At 43.2% G+C, this 20,784-nt stretch overlaps 1 protein-coding gene across 4 annotated transcripts in view; it reads left to right on the forward strand.

The window, feature by feature from the left end:
• The first annotated feature begins 523 nt into the window (after positions 1-523).
• The window catches only part of Met (MET proto-oncogene, receptor tyrosine kinase), a 108,013-nt gene continuing 87,752 nt past the window's right edge, over positions 524-20,784 (forward strand). For 2 of the 4 annotated variants that reach the window (XM_041675446.1, XM_041675449.1), the window contains exon 1: positions 524-1,231. The gene's annotated coding sequence lies outside the window, so the exon portion shown is untranslated. The remainder of the gene's footprint in view (positions 1,232-20,784) is intronic. The other 2 variants (XM_041675448.1, XM_041675450.1) reach the window with 1 other exon arrangement.

Below are 20,784 nucleotides of genomic sequence, written 5' to 3' on the forward strand. Positions count from 1 at the left end.
GAACAGTTGGGAAGAACTGGTGTCCTGAAAGGCAATGGATAGATCCTTTCCCCTTACTCTATTCTGGTTGGTAATCTTGAATCCTCATAAATTAACTATTGCCCCCAAACCCTTCTCAACAACCTAAGTTTTTAACATTTGAGACTTGAACTTTCCTGTTGGTTTTGTTAATTGCTATTTGTCTATTTAATCACCCTATGTCCGGCTACGAGAAAAAAGTGAAAGTTAAACGGAAGCCTCTGCTGGGTTAAACTCCTGGGGTTCTTCCTCTAGAAATCTAGAGTTATTATAGTGGAGGATAATGGTTGCAAAATGAAATCACTGGGACAATCCGCCCATGCACTCCCACCAGCGTCTGTGACAATGAGCCCCTTGTTTCAGCCCAGATTTCTGTCTCGCGGGTGAGCGCGGGGCCGCCACCGCGGGCGGGCGGGCGTGGGAGAAGCTGCATCGCCCGGGTGCGCCTGGGGTGCGTGCGCTCAGTGCGGGTGACACTCGCTGCGGGAGCACCAGGAGGGGGAGACTCGGGGCCGCTGATCTCCCGCTGTGCTTGCTTCAGCCTCGGAAGCCGGGGAAGGAGGAGAAAACAAGTAGCCAGGGAGAGGGAAACTTTGCCACCTAGAAAGTTTCACCTTGTCGAGGGCGGAGGTGGGGCGGGGCTTGAGAAGGCGCGACCCCCCCCTTCCCCCCCAAGGCTGGGCGCACGGGCGGCGGGAAGGGCGGAGACGGTGTCCCCCACCCACCCCGAGGGTGGTGCCAGTTCCCACCTCGGCCCCTCGAGGGACCGGTGGGACAGACGAGAGCGACAGGGACGAACGGACACGTGCTGGGGCGGGTGCCTGGGTCTCTTCGCCTCCAACCCGGACGAGCCGGGGCGCCGCCAATGCCCGGCTGAGTCACGGGCCGGGCAGGGCGCGTGTGGGAAGGGGCGGAGCAGTCCGAGGGCGCTCGGCGGGGTTCGGCCCGGGCCGCAGGTGACCGAGACAGCCTCGCCGCCCACAGCTCCCGATCCCGGGTGACCTGGTGCCGAGCCAGATGCGGGGCGACCGCTGACTCGCCGGAGAAGGGCAGAGCGCGCGGGTGGTCCCGGCCGGCTGACTTGGCGCTCCCGGGCACCTCAAGGTACAAACTCCAGCCGCGTCAATCCCGCACCCACCCTCTCCCAGCACCTCCGCTTTCTTTGTTCCACTAAAGGGAACTGGTTGCCGCTCCGCAGGGCAAGACCAACGAGGTGGGTGCGAGCTCGGGGGCTTGGGAAACTGAAGGGATGGGGTCGGGGAAGGTGCAAACTAGAATTGAGCTTGTCGCCTTAGGATAGTGTTGTTGACGGCCACCTGTGTGACTCAGGGCGCTGGGAGCAGTGGGTGCTCATGGACTGCTGTGGCTCTGCAAGTTTTACCTTCGTGATCTGACTCAGCCCTTACAAAAGGGATCCGGTCACCCTCTCCAGGGTGATGTAGCCTGCAAGGTTTGAGCTCAGCTATTTCCTTGTTCCCAGCCCTGCTTTCTCTGCCTTATGTGGGGCGGGGGCGGGGGTGGGGGCGTCTTTCCAAAGGGCAGGTGTTTCTGGGATGGTCTGAATTTTTTATTCCTGGCAAACACGCAGAGTGTGTGATCCATCATTTTTGATCCTACTTGATCTTTTTGCTGGGACTCTGTGGAGGTGAAATACATTATAGCCAGAGGTCAGGCGGTCTGGCTAGTGCCGGTATAATTAGTAAAACACCAAATGAAAGTACAATGCAGAATTTACTCCAAACTGTGGTTTCTCATTTCCTATCTTTTATGTTTTAGAAGAGCCATTTGCTAATTTGGCAGTTGGCAAGGGTTTCAGGGGTTCACGCATGAGTGCCTGTCCGTGGGTTTTTGCCTTATCATAGACTGTGTTCAAAGCAGCTCGCGGGCAGAATGAAATATTGTCAACTTTCTTAGGCGAAAGAATCAGGAGTCTCTAATTGCCAAGTTAAAACGGTCCATGAATATGAGGAGATTGTAAAAGCTGTAACTGGAGAGAATATAGACGGCATCTTAAAAAGACTGTTCGCATTTTGTAGCATTGGGTGGAGGTTTATTCTGTCGCTTTCAGCAGCCAGCCCCCCACACACATTGCCATGCAAATGGATTCAGAAGAACATTATTTTCCTTTACAGCTCAACTATTAGAGCTGACTAATGAATTTTTTCTGCATGAAGATGATCTGAAAATGATGTACACGGTGTTTTCCTTTGCTACTGGGATATAAATTGTGCTTTTATGGAAACGCTGTTAATGTTGCTCAGATTATTTACAGGTATATAGCTTTCCTCTCCATCTGGAAGTCGACTCGGCTTTGTTCTCAAGGGGAAACTTCCATTGTGGAGCAGAAATGAGGTGCTGTGGTCTCTGCCACTGCAGGTTGTGATACAGCCAGTGTTTACCTCATTGTGAACAGATAAACAACACGGGTGATATGTCCATCTTCAATAAGAAGTTTTCCAGCACCGAAAAATGCGTTCCTACAGAGTGTAATAGGTGCTTTAAATCTTGCGGTCAGTTTCCAGACTCAGCAGGGCGCTCGTCAATAGTTATTAACTTAGGCATATTCCGCTGTAAACAAGATGAATTTAGAGCGTGTGGAGGATGATCAGGCAACTGCTGCCTTTTCCCATACTGCTTTGTTCTTGATTGTGTGCAGCAAAGAGTTTACACAAGGGATGCACTACAGGCTCTGAGAACCTAGGGCAAGCTTTATCTGTCAAATAGAAAAGTAAAACTGGAGACAGGCCGTTAATATAAAAGTTTAATATTGAGTTACTTTTAAGGAAAATTTTGAGGAAAATAATTTTCTCAACAAGGTAAATACCTACAATTTATGATTTCTAAGACCATGTAAACACATTCCCCATGTTTGTCCTGATCTTTTTTAAAAAAAAATGTTTTAATGAGGATTGCACTTAGAATTATGCTTTAAAGGTCAATTTGCAGCACTGTTGATAGAAATAGTTTACAGTAGAGTTAGTCAGGTTTTTTTTTTTTACAAGTCTTTGTAATAACCGCAGGTACAGGTTTTCTCAGATGTGGTTTTCTCAGAACAAAGAGAAGAACTCAGGGGCTGGCACTCTGTGGCTGTCCAAGTGTCACACCCATGGCCAGGCTTGGCTAACCACGCATCCAGACTCCCTCTCATTTCTGTCCCCCTTCGCTTTTCATCTCTATCCCATGGCTTGGCCCCTATTTCACGCAGTTTTCTGGTTTCGTCTTCATGGCATTCGGCTTGGTGATCATCACCAGAGCCATCTCTCCTTCTTTTCCCTACCACTGCAGGGGAAAATGCGTACAGGTGTTTTGTCTGTGTGCACATCTGGGCACCATGTATGTGCCTGGCGCCCGTGGAGGCCAGAAGAGTGCATCAGATCTCCTGGAAGTGAAGTTACAGATAACTGCCAGCGTCCTCTGAGGGAGCAGTCGCTGCCCTGAAATGCGGAGCTATTCCTCTAGCGTCCCTTTGATACCCTTTGGCCTACTGTGTTTGTGCCTTGGATACCTAAAGTCCTTATCATTCTCCCTTCAGGGACAAAGTGAATGCAGACTCTCAAGTGCAGGAAGTCCTCTCCTGCCTGGCTATGTTGCAACTCTTGTCTGATACTGGGCCCTCAGGACAGAGTTTCATGGGTTTTTCTTAGTGGAAAAACAACAGCCAGCTCTCAGGAATATGCAGTCGACACCGTGACCAGTGTCTGTTTGGGATCATGTTGGTTATGAGTTCCTCACACTTACTGACTCACTACCGAACTCAGATTTTTCTCACCAAAACGAGCAAAGAAGCTTACTGTGATCAGTATCTGTGCTGGTTCTAGGAGAATATCCAAAAGTGGAGGAGGGAAATAAAAATGGATCTGCCCTTGAGAAATTTACAGTCTAATGGCGTAGCCAGATAGCACACATACAAAGTGAAGCTACAATCCCTAATTATTAAGGGAACGTTACATGAAAAAGACATTCAGCCGTCTCACTCGCTGAAGACTGAAGCATAAAGGACTTCAGATGTCTATGCTGCTTCTGCTTGCTTCCTTCTTCATATTCTCCACGCTGGGCACAGCTCATCTTAAGGCCTTCACAATCCCACTTTATAGACTAGGGCAGGCTTGAGCCAGCTGCTCAGCCCATTCCCAGCCAGCAGCAGAGGTTTAGCTCCTGCAAGACTTTCCACTGGTTAGAGACCAAGATGAGTGTAACATTTCTATGCTCTGGTAATATACCCAGTCCCCACCCCCTTCTCCCCGCCTCCCTCTTTGCCTCTCAATTTCCTTTTTACTTTTCTCTTACCTTAAAAAAAAAAAATAGAAAGCCTTTCTTTATATGTGTGGGGTCTTCTGCCCATTATCAGATTAAGAGCGGTGAGTGGCTTTGTAACCTGCCAGTCCATCAGAAAGCCCATTCTCAGACATTTCTTCAGCTGTGTTAAATTGTTTAACGTTTATATTCCCCTTGGGTTTTGCTTTAATAAAAACACCCAGTAAAAATCAGACTCCTTTGCTTTTCGAGGGGCAAAATAAAGAAAGCTTTATAAGCTATAAAACATAATTGAGGGAGAAGAAGCGCACGTGTGGCGTATGTAACAGGAGGTGTGAGCACTGAAATAGGGGACAATCACCTTTGTAGTCACAGACCCCGGCATATGTATTCTTTCTGTGCTTGTGTAGATGTGCACAAGAATGTCTATGCAGATCTCCTGTTCGCGTCTAATTGCAGAGCCGCAGGGTCATAGAGTATTGTGGGAAAAGTTATGGTTCATATAGATGATATTGTAAGGGTGAAAACCTGACAGTGTACTACTTATGAGATGGGGGAAAACAGTTGTGGGATGTGGCCAGAGGGCCACAGGTGCTCAGGAAAGCCAAGCTCCTTGTCTCTTAACAATGTGGCTGGGGGTTTAGTACTTCAGTAAGCATCTACTAGGCACTGTTCTAGTGTGTGCGGTTTCTGTAGGGGAGGAAGGCCTCCAAAACTGTGACCCCCATGACACCCGGTTCTGTTGAGGGAGGCAAACAAGAAATTGTAAATAAAATGCCTGTTGTATGCTAGTGATGAGGAGAATGGGCACTGATGCAAGTAAGGATAGGAATGGAGATTGAAACCCAGCAACAGGATGCGGGAAGGACCTCTCATCAAGGATGACCTTAGCCGCAACCTTAAGGAGATAGTGTGTGAACGCCGAGAGTCCTCTCCATAGTATCCTTGTGTTCTTCTGTTTTTCTGAAATTTTGCACTGCACAGCTGGCCACAGAGTCTCTCATTTAGAAGGTGGGGTTTTCTTTAAAAAAATAAAATTAAAAAGCCTCTGTGGGTAGCTCCAGTCTCAAAGGCAAAGGTACAAAGGTGTCCCGGACCTTTTGTTTATAACACGAAAACAGATTCATGGCAGCTCCCTACATTCCTCAGGTTTAACGGCAGAGCTGTTGGCCCGTTAGGCTATGCAGGCTTCTTACCTTTTGCCCTAAGTCTGGCAATAAAACCCACATAGTCATCCGCAGGTCCTCTCCAGGGTGTCAGGTGGGTGCCAGCAAGTGAGGCAATTGCTAGGGTGTAGAGCCTGTGTGCTGGGCACTTGTGTCTCCCCCCTCTCTTCGTGTCCTTCTGCCTTCTGTGCGAAGACACCATGCTGATCTCCCTCTTCCTTTCCTGTTCTGCATGTGTCCTGTAGAAATATTTGCAAACAAGTGTCTTCAATGAATGAAGGTAACCATTTTTCCCAGGTGCTGACAGACGTTCCACCAGAGAGGGGACAGTCATCACTTGGTATCCAACATTGGAGCTGTCGTGTGGCCTTTCTGCGTGTCATGAACCAACGTGATAGCTATCTTGTAAATTTTCAAGAGAATCCACACAGATCCCAGTTTTAAAATGTTAACTTGGTATACTTAAAGCACTATACATCCAAGAGGGACACTAAGTCTGCAGGCTAGATTTGGTTCCATGTGGCCTTGACAGTTTGTGCCCAGTGGTGTGGCTCTTTAGGGTACTGTCCAGTGGAACAGCACACATAGTCAGAGTGTCTTAGACGACCTTCTAAACACAGCACTTAGTTTTTCTAGAATTCTCAAAAAATATTCTACTATGGAAAGTTAAGTCAAAAAAGACAAGGCTATTTTATCATCCATCACTTAGAACACGCTTCTCTAAACCGGCCACTCCACATGCCTTGCACCAGACTATGGTCGTCTCTAAGTAGCAGGATAATCTAGTTATTTCGTTCTTACACCGAGGCCCTTATTTTCTGAAAGCTGAATCCATCCTAAGTTTGTGTGTGAACTTCATTTCCAAGTTCTCGCCCTTCAGACGAGGCTCTCTTCTTGGAATATTGGCTCTTTATTTTGGATCGGATTGAGCCTGCCCCCTTTGTTTTTTCTTTCCCTATTATTGAAACTCAAAACATGCACCGCCTTGCTGGCTTTGCTGGCTTTGTTGGCTTTGCATGCCCTTTCAAAGTAGTCAGCTCCGTGTTGCAGTCTAGTTTTCCAAAGGAAGAAAGGCTCACAGGTTATGTATGGACATGTTTCCTCTAATCCTAGAAACTAGCTAAAGTGCCCAAGCTAGCGGCCTTCCGGAAAGCTATTGTGTACAAAAAGAAGATTATGTACTGTATGTTTTCCTACTATTTTAAACACAAACATAATCATGCACCATAAAGCAGTGCATATATTAAGATTGCAGACCTTTTCCTGTTTTGAAATGATGAGGTGTGATGAGGTGTTGCCTGCAAGTAGGAAATTTGAGAGATAGCACCTACGATCTGAGGTCCAGTTTTGAAGTTGTATATTACAACAGAATCACTTGGAGATCCAAAAATGACTCCAACTGCTGACCGTCGACATAAGGTAGCTGTCCAAACTGAGAGAGAGAGAGAGAGAGAGAGAGAGAGAGAGAGAGAGAGAGAGAGAGAGTAAATGTTTGTAGCATAGTTGGGAATGCTCTGTCGCCTCCTCTGAGGCCTGCTTATGTGGGAAAGAAAAGCCCAGCCAAGTGTTGGGTCCATAAGACAACTCAAACTGACTTTAAAAACTAAGTCTTGGCTTAGCTTGAGGCCAGAGCATTTTCTCTCTTTGAGTTTTAAACCTAGGAGTCTTTTAAGGGAAATTTAATCCATGTGTTTTTGATTCACTAAACCTTAAACCATTACCCATAAACTGAATGTCCCTCGGAGCTCTTTGATGTCTACAGAATCTTTGAAACCATGGAATTACCCACTGATTTTCGGGGAAAATATGACATTGGTTTTTGCTAAGAATAAGTAAATGGATCTTTTAAAAATCTGGAATAGGTGTAAACTATCAACAGAGCCCCATGAACGGGAACTAACACAATGTGAAAACTCTTGGAACCGAAGAAATATTTTTGACACCCCTCATCTTGCTAACGTCTTATTTATGTACCAAATATTCATCTTTCTCTTTTGTCACATAGTAGGTGTCCAGCAAATACGTACTTGAGTGTTAAGTGGATGACTTTATTCAGCCCGGAACCTTTTACCTAATGCCAGTCTTTATATTCAATATCAATATTCATCTGTCAAGTCTTAGAACAAGATCTATTCTGAGTGTGTTGACCTGTTTCAGCAACTTTCAAATATAAGCCATCTAACTAAATATATGACATTTATTGAAATTCATTTTGTACCGTGAAGCAACTGCCTTGCAAAGAGTTCTGAAAATAGGAAGGAATTTCTAGGCTAATTTGATTAAATATTCTGTTGTTACCATATGCTTTCTGAAAATTGATTTTCCCTCTTTTACTATTCCTGTCTTCCTTCCACCTACCTTGACACACTTGCTGATTGAAAGCTTTGCCCAGAAAGGGGAAGGTATATGTATGCCTAGGAATAGCAGCGAGTTCAAATAGGCTTAGGAAACGTATACTATAGGTATAAACTACTATCATGTACAAGGGTATGAGGGGTGCCCAATGGTAATGGTGCCCTTGGGTTTCACTCCAAATAACATTGAACTCCATTGTGTGGAGAAAAACACCTTCTTGCTGGTACCTAGATTTTCTGTTTGTGTGTGATATCTGTTGACTCTGCTTCCCAGCTGGACTCAACACAAGCATGCCGCTTTCCATGCAGTTGAAATGCAAATGGATAGAATGCATGGTTGCTTTGCAGAGAGGAGAGGCACAGAACAGGAATGGGCCATGTAGTCGGTTTTGATGCCAGACTTAGGTTTCTAATTGCCCATCGAATCTTATCCTCAGAAACCCTTCCTCATTCAGAGCATGCGGCATGTGAAATAGCAGCGTTTGGTCATTTCTTATATTGGGGGAGATGGAAAAGGGGGAAATTTTGTTATTACAATTATAGGGTTTTTTTTCCGTCGACTCTGAAGGGTCACTGCATCCAAACGTCATCAGTTAGTCTTGTTTTGACATTTCATTACAGATAACTCTGTACAATGAGCAACTTATTTGTATAGCTTAGAATACTCTGATGTTTTTGTGCTTGGCAGCTTAATCATTAATTAAAAACGATGCGTTTTATTTTTCTTTTTGTTTTACACAACTGTGTTGCAAGCGTTTTAAAATTCCAGTTAAAAGGACTTAGAGCCTGATAAATCAAGGAAGTTCCTTGGAGAGAATATGTAAAATTTCTCAGTTCAAGACATTTTTTTGTGGTAACTTTTATGCCCCAGACATGGAAAATCAAGACTACCTGGAGGTATTGGGTCAATGAGAAAACAAAGGTGAATGATAGGAAAACACTTGAAGGGTCAAGGTGCATTGTAAGTCAGTGTCTAACGAGGACCCAGCTGTCTGCTTGTTTGCCTTTCCTGCAAAGGTATTTTTATTCTTGATCATTTCAATGTATTTTAATCACGTTCAGCCCCAATTCTTCCCCTTAACGCCTTACAGATGCACTTCCACCTCTTCATACCCTACTTCATGTCCTTTCTTTCAAAAAAATAAAAAATCTAACAGCCCACCAATTCTGATGTGTGGCATCAGCCTACTAGAAGCCAGACCCTTAAAGAAAATGGACTCTTTTTCTCCCAGAACCTGTGAACTGGTCATAGCCCTTCCGGCTAGGAATGGAGCATGTAGGCCCCCTTCCTCTCCATCTAGAACGACTGGCTTGGTCTTCTGCAGGTTTTGTGCAGGCAACCATAACTGTTCTGAGCTCCTGAGTCTAGTGTCCTCTCATGTCCAGAGGAGACTGTTTTGTTCTGGTGCTCCCCACCTCTAGCTCTTAGAATATTTCACCTGTGTCTTCCACTGTGGTTCCTGAGCCTTAGGATAGGGGTGTGGTATCGATGTCCTATTTGTGGCTGGGCACTTCTTAGGCACTTTGGATGATTGTGTTGTGTTATTAGCCGCCATCCACTCAACTAATCCATAGGTAGAGAGATGTCAATTTAGAGGGAAATTTGATACTATGACCATTTATTAAAAATGATAGCAGTTGGCTCAGTGGTTGAGGCTTGAAGTGGTTGAGGGGTGAAGGGTCTACAGCCACAGGTTCTTGGCCAGACCTGCAGTTAGCAGGCATGTGTTTCCTCCTCTAGAGTGAGCCTTCAATGCAATCAGAAGGCAGTTGTTTACTCCCAAAACATGCATTGCGCTCATGACTCTATCTTGCTGGTCACTGTTGTCCCTCACGGGGTTCGCAGATGGGGAACTCTGATGACTTTTTTCCAAAAGTAATGACAGTAACCATAATTATTTGGGGGTCTTTGGGACTTCTCTGACCAACAGCACATGGCGAGGTATCTCATACCTGGCACTGGGATTTCTATTTGACAACATACGTCTTCTAGGATGAGCATGATCTGCTGTATAACTCCCACAACCTTGTTATATGAATACATACATGTACTATGAAACCTATAAAATAGATTTCTACATTGCTGCGTCAAACATCTTCAGTATTATTTGTCCCACCCCACTGCCCTCTCCTGCTCTACCCTCCCACCCCTCTGTCCACTTAAAACTCCCTCCCCATTGTTAACCCTTTCCCCCTCCATATGGTCTCTGTTCTGTTAGCCCTCCTCCCTTAAGATCTTTCTTTGCCCTTCCCATCAACAGCCCCTTTCTTGTTTCCTTATTAGATAGGTATTCCAAATTCAACACAGACATCTAAAGATTTGACACTAGAGTCCACGTATCAGTGAGAACATGCAGCATTTGTCTTTGTAGGTTACCTCATTCCGTATTCTGTTTTCTAGGTCCATGCATTTACCTGCAAAATTTCATCATTTCATTGTTCTTCCTAGCTAAAGAAAATTCCATTTTAATACAGGCATCACATTTCATCACTCCATCATTATTTGATAGACATGTCGGCTGTTGTCATGTTTCAGACACTGTGAGTAAAGCGACCGCGGCCACGAATGAGCAGGTATCTCTGCAGCAGGCAGTAGGGCCCCATTGATAGACACTTGGGTCAAATAGCGGAGCTGCTGCTGTACTAAGGTCCACAGCAGCTCCATCAGTTTTCCCTTTCACAGCAGCGCGTGAGCGTTCTCCTTTCCCACAGCCTCGCCAGCACTCATTGTCTTTAGTTTCCTTAATCTTAGCTTTTCTGGCTGGGGTAAGATGAAATCTCAAAGAACATTTAATGCTTTAGAGATGGCTAAAGATAATGAGGACTTATCAAAACTATTTCATAACCATTTGTATTCCTTCTTCCGAAAACTTTGTAAGGGTCCGTGGCCCACTGTTGGATTGTTGCCTTCATTCTAAATGGGAAAGAGGAGGCTCAAAGTGGGAAATCAACAATGGAAGCCTCGCATGTGCGCGCGCACACACACACAAGTCAGGCTGTGGGCAAAACCTAAGCTGCCCTTCTCTTCCGTCACACACGCTTTACTTATTACAGAAGGAAGACTATCATCTCTATTGTTGTTTGAATATGGCTGCGTCACCAAAGAAGCCCATGGATAAGGTGTAAGCAAGTGGAGGTGGCGGAGATCTTTAAAACGTGACTAGCAGGAGCAAATGTGTTTGACCCTGGAGCCTGATAGGAAACCACTAGCCCTTGATCCCTGGCTCCAGATGTGAGCACGCAGCTTAATATACCCTGGCCATTGCCATCTGCTGCGCACCATGAATTTCTGCCCATGAGGCTCCGAAGCTATGAACCGAGTAAACCTTTGCTCTGTAAAGCCGGCTGCCTCCCATAATTCATTGCAAAGCTTACTAATATAACTATCCAGATGTAAACCGGCCTCTAAGTTTATCCTGTCTTTGGCTACTAGTGGGAATTGAAGGAATGTAAGACAGAAACACAGCTTTTATTATCAGTGGCATGGTCTAAGCCCTCTGCCGCCAACTCTCGTACACTGTGTCAAGTGATCTTTTCAGAGACAGTTGTGACATTAAACCCAACAAGTTTGTAAGCTTTTTGTTCCATTTTCATAGAAAATTTTTCTAGCATACATAATCACTACAAAATAAGAATTATTACTGTGAACAAAAGCTATGGTCTTAAGAACTGTATCAGTAATCATTTTCCACTGAAAAATCTCTGTTGTGGGTGTGAATTAGCTTCCCTTGAGGATGTATCTTGAAGCCTTTCTTTGGATGTTCACTACAATAGAGTCCACGCTAGAGTGAATCTGGGATTAAAAGTTCATATTTTGAATAAACTTAGACCTTGATCTAAAGATTTGAGGAAAATACATTATTTCCTGTCTTTTTGTCTTTATGTCCCCTATTTTTGTTCATCTGAGATCGTAAACTAGGCAGCTATCATCTGACCTGGCTTCACGTTTGGGCATGACCCTCTCTTTCCACCTCCAAGTGGAGGCCACAAAGTCCGAAGAGAGCCTGTGGTTTACACACTATCTGGATAACACAAGACAGCAAACAAGCGTATATCATTTAAGAGCTAGAAGAGTCTTTAGGTTTAAACATTCGTTAGCTATTGTTGGTTGACGGGGGAAGAGCTTTAAACAGAAATGAATATGCATTTTGGACTTCTTAAAACTGCTGCTCTGTCATGTCAAAATTAAGAGACTTGTCGATTTTATTTCATTCTGACTAGGACATAGATTGTCCCTTGCAATCTGTGTGTCAAGGCCCATTGACTTTTAAGCACTCTTCAGGTCTTTATGGAGCTTTTTAAAAATGCTCTTTAAGTCACCAGAAAAGTACAGATAAAATCCCAGACAGTTTCGCTAATGGCACTGAAAGGTGACAGCCCTTGGATCTGTGCTATAACATGATTAATTGCTTTCCAACTACTATTAAACATTCTTAGTGAATAACTAGACTGGAATTCAGGACCAAAGCTCCCTCACAGTTCCTAAAAGGGTTTTGCTTTACAGAGTTAGATGGTCGTTATATCTGATTCATTTCTTCAACATCTCTATGTCATTGACTTTATTGAAGAGAGAAGAGTGTCTGTTTTGATGTGTTTTCTTTTCCCAGAAGTTATTTCTTCCAGATTTCAATAAATCTCATTCTGAAATAATAATAATCAGAGCCTGGCATTTCCTCTTAATAAAGGCCCATAGATCTGATGAATTATGTAAACATGATGAGGAATTTGCTGCATAGGTCATAATCGTGTAGCCATCTGCTCCTCAACTCAGCCTGCTCTCTCTGTAGAAGCTCAATGGGAACAGGCACTAGGTGCTTTAAGATGGGAGAATCGGGAGACATAGTTTCGTTCTTCGTCCTTCCATCTTTGACCCGTCCACAATGAGTCCTTTCCCTATAGATCTCTCTTCCATCTGTCCCCAGGCACACTGCGAAGACTCAAACTCTCATCATTTTCTCAAGCTCTCAGCTGCCTTTGGCTTTCTTTATTCTCGATGTAAGGTCTCCTTTCAGACGTAGAGAGTAGCATAAGCCCATTTGGTCTCCATGTCACTCATTATGACCTCCTTGGGTATGTCTCAGAGAGTGAAGTGGTCTTTCCAACCTGTGATCCTGATCTCTGTCTCTCCCGCATCTTTGATCACCTTGTTCTGCCTGCCCTGCCCTCGTTTTGGTTCCCCTCTCCCATCTTTAAAGTCTCCCTAACCATTTTTTTCATTCAGCCCTTAAGCAACCAGCTGCCTCTTCAAGAAAGAAAGAAAACACAGATGTAAGGCGTGCTGATAGGATCTTAAATACGCAGTTGCCTAAGAAGTTTCTCGGATTTGTCTTATCTTTTCAGTAAGAGTTCTTGAAAATGTATGCCTAACCTGTTTTCTCTGCTTTCTTTTTTCCTATTAATTGCCTAACTCATTTGATTCAAGTAGTCACCTCCATATACCAAGAAAGTCTCCTTGTTGCGAAAGATAATGGACATTTGTTTTATTCCCACTGTCTCCCCCTGTGAATACACTCTGATCCACGATGTATGTCTAATTTCTCCCCTCCCCCCCCCGCCACTTCTTCACAAAACCCATCCAAACTCAGCCTCTTGTGTCTCCGTGTTTCCTTTGTTTACTACTTTTCTTTATACCTTTGCAATTAAGGCAATGCTAGCCCCTATCTGAAATGCTGGGGTCAGAAAAGTTTCAGATTTTAGAGTTTATTTCCATCATTTTTTTTTCCATCACGCAGATTCTAGAATTCAAAGCATAGGCCGTAATAAATATCCAAAATTAAAAAATGCTCCAGAACTCACAACTTTTTAGGCGTGCAGGTACTCAAAAGATGACAGGCATTAGAGGACTTTACGTTCTTGGTTTTTAAATTATGGGTGTTTATCCTGCATAAAGTTTAAATGCATTGCTCTCCAACAATGAAGACGACAGCTTTTGTAGTTCAGATGAACCAATGGAACACAAATTTCTGTCTTTGACTCCGAGGTCTTTTACTTAGACTACCATCTCACGTTGGAAGGTGTCTTTGAGGTAGTAATTAAACTATCTTGAAGTCTCAGTCTCTCTTATGATCAACAACTTTGCTGAATCATTAGCACATAAGTGTTCTCTCTCTTCCTAGTATCTTCCTTGTCCTGTCATCACTTTCAATCTAAATTTACGAACTCTTTTTTGGGGATCATTCTTTCAGATATTAACTTAATTGTCATTTATTTTTTGACATATGTGTTTACTAAGTGCCATGTAATGACAATAATTTAGTGGTTGACAGCCACGTTCCCAGGCTAGTAGGAAACACACATTGCTATGCAGTGTGATGAGGGCGAGATGAGAGGAAGGCACCTGAGAGAGTCTCTGTTTCCTTCTGGAAGACGAGAGAGGCATCAAGATTTTCCACACGAATCTCCTAAGGCAAGACTGCGAGTTATCCGGGTGAAGCAACTAAAGACTGCTCGGTAAAGAAAACCCACAGACACCAACACCCAAAATGGGAGAGTACATAGCTTGCTTTAAAAACTCGGAATCGAATGGTTAGTCCGTCGGTTGCAGTAGTAAGTCTGGAGAGAGCATGTGTGTCTTTCAAGATTTCCTAAGGTGGTGACTCTTTGTTCAGTTCAGAAACAGCATAATCAGATTTGCCATTCAGGAAGAAAAAAAAATGTCTCTTGTACTTTGGAGAGCATATCATGAAGACAAGGGTGGAGAGGGGAAACCAGGTAGAAAACTGTAGCAGGGCAGGTAAGAGGTGACACTGGGCAATGACAGGCATGTCTGCCATTCCTGCAAACGGGAGTCCAATGCGCTGACGTGGGAATGTGGGAGATGTGAGGCACAGATAAGATGCCTGTGGGAGAGCAGGTGTCCGGAGAGCAAGTACAGGTTCCACAAGGATCTCCATCTGTTCTTTTGGCTCCACTTACTCCTCCTGTTCTTCCAGCCTGTTAGCTTTGTTGGCCCCAGCCCTCGCTTCTACACTTCTTGTCCTCGCTTTTCTTTTCCTTTTAGGTTGTATTAATTCTTTATTTGTTGTTGTAACAAAATGCATAACAGGAAGCAACTTAAGGGAATGTTGGGCTCAAAGTCCTCTCAGGTCACTGTGCTATGGCCGCAGTTCTGCTGAAACCTGCCTGGTTCTCTCAGGAGAAGGGGATTATTTTGGTTGGTGGTTGGTGGTTTGCAACAAAATAGCCCATCGTGGCAAAGAAAGCATGGTGGTAGAACATGAGACTGATCGATTGTCACACTGTGTCCATAATCAAGAAGCAAAAAGCCTTGAATGCCAGTGCACAACATTCTTTCTCCCTCTTCCCTTTCTGTTTAATCTGTAACACATTTGAGGTGGATCTTTCTGGAAACGTGCTCCCAGACATATCCAGAGGTGCATCTCCTAGGTGATTCCAAACCCAGTCAAATGGACCCTGAAGATTAACCATCATGGTGATCTTACCCAACTTCCAGTTTTTCCACACCATCTACATGCTGATTGCTTCTTAATTTAAGTCTTTGCCCTAGACCTTTATTCTTCATTCTAAGACCCAAATATTTCACCATATGCCCAACAACTCTTGACTGTGTACGTAGTGCATCAACTGTGAACACAACCAAACTGGTTTCTTCACATCCCCTGGTCTTCAAAACTCCTGGTCATAAACCCTATTGGTTATGCTAACCCTTCACATCACCGTATCTTCAATTGGGAAGACCAGTTTCCTTATTATAAAACCTTTAATTTTATTTCCCTTTTAAGCCACACACCTGATATTTTAATTCCATCTCTCTCCCTCCTGCCTAGCTATTGGTCGTTCAACTTTTTATTACACCAATCACAGCAAATACATCTTCACACAGTGTACAAATAGCCCACAACAATGTGCCTAGATGGTCAAATGACCCTCTGCACTGTTTTGTTCTTTGTCTCCTTCCCACTTCTGTCTGTTCACCCCATGTTCACCAAAATTGGATGTATCTACTAACTTCTGCATCCATTGGCTCTCAACAACACATAGAATGCAGAGGCTTCAACAGAATGCACGAGGCTTTCTGTGAATGTGATTTGACAGTTTCAACCATGTGAGCCCCTCCCACCCAGCCTCTTTACTACTGTATTTAGATAAGCTATGTCCCTTGTCCTCAAAGTGTCTGCATCTAGCTTAGCTGTCCTAAGACCTAGTTTAAGCCATTCCTGTTTTCTGGGATATCTTTAGCATCCCTTCTCTTTGTGTTCCCCCTATGACAGCACTGCTAGGAGTGGGTGGGTGGTGCGGGAGAATTGTCTGTAATCTGTCAATCATGTTTTAAATAAATGCTAATTAGCCAGGCAGAAATATAGGTGGGAAAACCAGACAGGAAGTAGAAATGATGTAATGAGAAGAGGAGAATTCTGGGAAGGAGGAAGTTGATTCCTTCCACTCCTGCCCAGACCACTGAAGCAGCAGGATGTGATTTGCAACCACTGAAAAAAGGTACTGAGCCACATGGCTAACATAGATCAGAAAAATGGATTAATCAAGATGTGAGAGTTAGCCAGTGAGAGGCTAGAGCTAATGGGCCAATCAGCTTATAATTTATGGAGACCTATGTTTGATATTTCTCTGGGACTAAACAGCTGGGGGTACCAAGTGGGAGTGCTCATGTTACAGGTGGGGAATAGGGCGCCTAGTCCTCTGGGCAGTGAGAGTGGAGTGGGGAAAAGGGCACCTAGTCCTCTGGGCAGTGATTCTTTAAGTGAAAAGGGTCATTTAAAAAGACCATTCCCTCTTCTTACACTTCCTTTTCCTCAAACATACATCTTACACAGAAACAGGAGCCTGTGTGAGTATACACACACACACACACACACACACACACACACACACTCACACACACAGTCCTGAGCTGTTTTCTCTTCAATTGATCAGTTATATAAATGCAATGCTGAGCACAGTTGTTTTTATGTTGTCCTAACCTTTAAGTTTATTGATTTTTTTTTCAAGCATCCAGGGTGTTTACTGAATGTTAGAAATGGGATCCTATACTTACCTTTCTGCCCTGTCCTATTTTCATAGGGTTTGACTCGCTTGCCATTCTCTGTTGGTTTAAAGGTATTTAATTTTTATTTCGTACAAAATGTGCTTAGTTCTTTATTTTCTGATGATATATTGATCACAACATGTTTGTACGCTTTTTATTTTTCTTCCAACGTAATTGCATTATTTTCACCCATGAAAATCCTCACCTGTAGAAAATAACAGCCAAGTCTGGTAATTCCATTTATTCACAGTAGTACCGCAAGTTCTACTTTGCCTAGTGAAGAAATTTTTATATAATTCAGCTTCAAAAGGAAGACGTCACTCATTCAGTTTCAGAGGTGGCTTGCTAGTGTCGGCTTCCTAGAGGTTCTCAGACATGAGCCAAACGGAGTTGAGAACCAAGTGAAAAGAGTCCTAGAAAGAAATGTCCACCCGGTGTGACACCTTGTGTCCCCTTTCTTGCTAGATAGTGGTTTCTCTCCCTATGGCGCAGCCACCATGACAAAAACGGACCTACTCACTGCCTGTTTCCCTGCGCAGCTGTTTAATGTTTGCCTTGTGCCGACCCAGAGGAAATGGACCAGTCAGTAGTGTAACTTGCCTTTAACCCTAGCACTAGGAAGCAGAGACGAAAAGAAGACCCTTTGAGACCAGCCTGAACAACGCACAAGACCTTGGCTCATTCCAAAGATAATGAAGGGAGGAAAGGGAGAGAGGAAAGAAACGGAATAACCCACTCCTGAGCACGGATCCCCCATTTGGAACCAGAACATGCCTTATGCCCAGGACATTTTCCACCTCCACCCGCAGACGGAGGGGATGTCTGATTCACCAGTGAGCAATGTAGCAGCTTCCTTTCCTCTGGATGTGTCTCCCTCTCGGCTCGCGTTCTGACTGCCCGGTCAGGTTTATGCTTTCCAAACTCTGTGGATGAATGGAGCAGGAAAGGGTTGCTGAGCTTGGTTTATTTTAACTTGCATGTAGAAAGATGTAATCTGTGAATTTATTTTATTCAGTGTTCCCGGCTTAATTGAACAAAATCTGGTAGAGAGTCTACACAAACTCCCATTCATTCATCTATTAGGCTGAATAAAAATCTGCTTCTGATTTCAAGCCTTTTAGTATGGTCTTAACAATGGGGGAGTTCAACCTCCCCATTTCCAAGGATAGCGAAATGTTCTTGAATGAGCTACCATTTATTAAAATGGGGTATATGCCTGTCCATCCATCAGAACTCTGACAGTTCAATGAATGCTCTGAATGGTATTTTATTTTTGCAACATGCACAATAGTAAAACAAATGTCCATTTATTCTTTGTTCCCAGAAGTTGGATGTTTTCAGCCATTCTTAAAAGAACAAAGATCTTTGCTAACAGTTTATGAGTTTATGAGACAAAAATCTTGAGGCTAGAATGCATTCTGTTCTCTTAATCTTTCCTCTTGCCATATCAGGCTTGAACAAAGATCTTAATCATATATTGAAAGTAGAAAATGCACAATTTGCTTTTTGTTAGGCTAAATGTCTGTCATTTTCAACTTCTAATATGATGGTCAGGAGAAAGACTGAGATAGCCACATAAGAACGAGAACAAAAGCACTATATGTCTTTAAAGAAATGTTTGTGTGATGCCAAGCAAGTGTTTAGAGCCTACCCTAGTCCATTCATTGTAACACATGTACATTATTGTAGTGCTAAGTTTAGCATGTTCTTCTATCGCCACCTGTATCTGAATCTTTAATAAATATGCAGATCTAGATCTTTTATGAAATTTCATGTAATGTGCAAGTTGCTATCTTCATTATAACTTTTTTCTAGAGAAAAATGTTTATGCCCTTTGACAATTATACTTTCATATGTATTTAAAGTCACTTGATGATTGCCCTGCTGATCACATTTAAAACAATGTTTTAGATATATAACAGCAACAAAACCAAAATAAAAATAAGAAATTGTGCACAGTTTGAAAAGATAGATAGATAGATAGATAGATGGATGGATAGATAGATAGATAGATAGATGATAGATAGATAGATAGATGATAGATAGATAGATAGATAGATAGATAGATAGATAGATGATAGATAGATAGATAGATAGATAGATGATAGATAGATAGATAGATAGATAGATAGATAGATGTGTGTGTGTGTGTGTGTGTGTGTGTGTGTGTGTGTGTGTGTGAAACAAATCCTTAAAAAAACATTGAATCAACCCCAGTGGTGCATGCCTTACTCCTCACTACTAAGGAAGCTGGAATAGAAAGATCCTAAATTTAAGGTATGCCTGGACCACAGAGAAAGTTCATCAAGACTGTTTTAGCAAATAAAGGGCTAGGGGTGTAGCTACATAGTAGAGCACTTGCCTACTAAGGCATTTGGTTCAAATCCCAATATAAATAAGTAAATCAATAAATAAGGAGGAAATAAAAAAAATAAGAAAGCAGGCAAGCACAAGACAGAAAATAGTTTGACTCCCAAGATAAATAGATTCCATCCAAGTCTCTTCATTCCAAGTTCTGTTTTTTCCAGAAGGTGATCCCTCTTTTATTTTTCCCTTTCCGCTTACGACTAGGGATTGTCATTTGAATGCATTTGAGATTCAAAGTTAACTGGGTCTCCTACACCTTCACTTCCTAAATCTCTGTGGGGATATGGGCTTACTCTTTAAACTAATGGTTCCTGTTTGACCCTTTCTGTGGCCTCTGTCTTAGAAGAACTTTAAGGGTTTCAAGAACTTGAAAGTGACTTAGAGGAAAACCACAAGATGGGCAAGGTCAGGGAAATAACAAATAGCTCTATTTAAACTGTAGAGAGAAATAAAGGAATGAAACATTAGGCAGGTATTCAGAGTGCTCTTTCCCAGAGCACTGGCCAACTTCCTCATTTCTGTGGAGAGCAAGGTGAACTGGCTAAGGCATGGTTCAGGATAATAAGCAGCAGGGTGTTGCATGTATTCGATGTCAGCGTGTGCTGCATAAATGAATGCCAGTGTATCCCATAATTTAAGACCTTCATGGCCAGCCCACACGGTAGAAACAAGAGTCTGACCCTAGGGCCAGTCTCTATGAAGAGGAAAAGCACATTCATATCGACCTATGGCCTATGCCTCCTCCCACTCCCTCCACCACATCCGCCTCTTTTCCAGAAGTTCTGTATGCATTAGAGTGCCAGAACCAATTAATCTGTATATGTTAAAAATAAGACTGTCTCATGGGAATTCTGGATTATGTAAATATGGTCATACAAAAGAGCACTTGGATGGGCTGAAGAGTCTGGATGCTTCCTTCTGTCCCTTCATCACACCATTGGAAATTGCTGTTGTGAGAGCTGTGAGAGGCTCTTGGACTTGGGATGTAGCTCTCTGGTAAATCAGTTGCCTAGCATGGTAAAGGCCTTGGGTTTGACCTCTTGTGTGGAGAAGATGGAAAAGTAAAAGGTGGAGGAGAAGGGAGGAAAGAAAAGAGTAGGTAGGGATGGGGGGAGGAAGGATCTAACTGCACTGAAAAAGATTTTGATGTGGTGTGTTGTCTTTATTATTATGTAGACCACGGTTAATATGGAGGCGTAGGGGAAAAATCCAGAAAAAAAGATTGTAAATTTTGCTTTTTTTTTTCTTTTTCTTTCTCTTTTGTTTGTTTGTTTTTGTTTTTTGTATGTTTGTTTGTTTTTTGAGATAGGATTTTTCTGTATTTTTGGAGCCTGTCCTGGAACTAGTTATTGTAGATCAGGTGGGTCTTGAACTCACAGGTAAACTTTGCTTTCTTAACAGTCCTGTGTTTTCATTTATGTTTTTTAATTTAGGCTACAGGCTTAAGGTATAGAATTTATCCCATTGTCTTCAAGCCAACAGAAGTTCTCAGTATCCAGACTTCTGCTCATCACGTAACGGATGCTCTCAAAGATCTGTTCCATATTGTGTAACACCATGTACTGTGGCTCTTTACAAATCCAGCACTAGAAAGGTCATCAGAAACTTCTTATTGAAATTT

Source organism: Microtus oregoni, unplaced genomic scaffold (genome assembly GCF_018167655.1).
Source record: "Microtus oregoni isolate MIOR12 unplaced genomic scaffold, Mior012 000026F_ref0000081, whole genome shotgun sequence".
Classification (NCBI taxonomy): Eukaryota; Metazoa; Chordata; class Mammalia; order Rodentia; family Cricetidae; genus Microtus; species Microtus oregoni.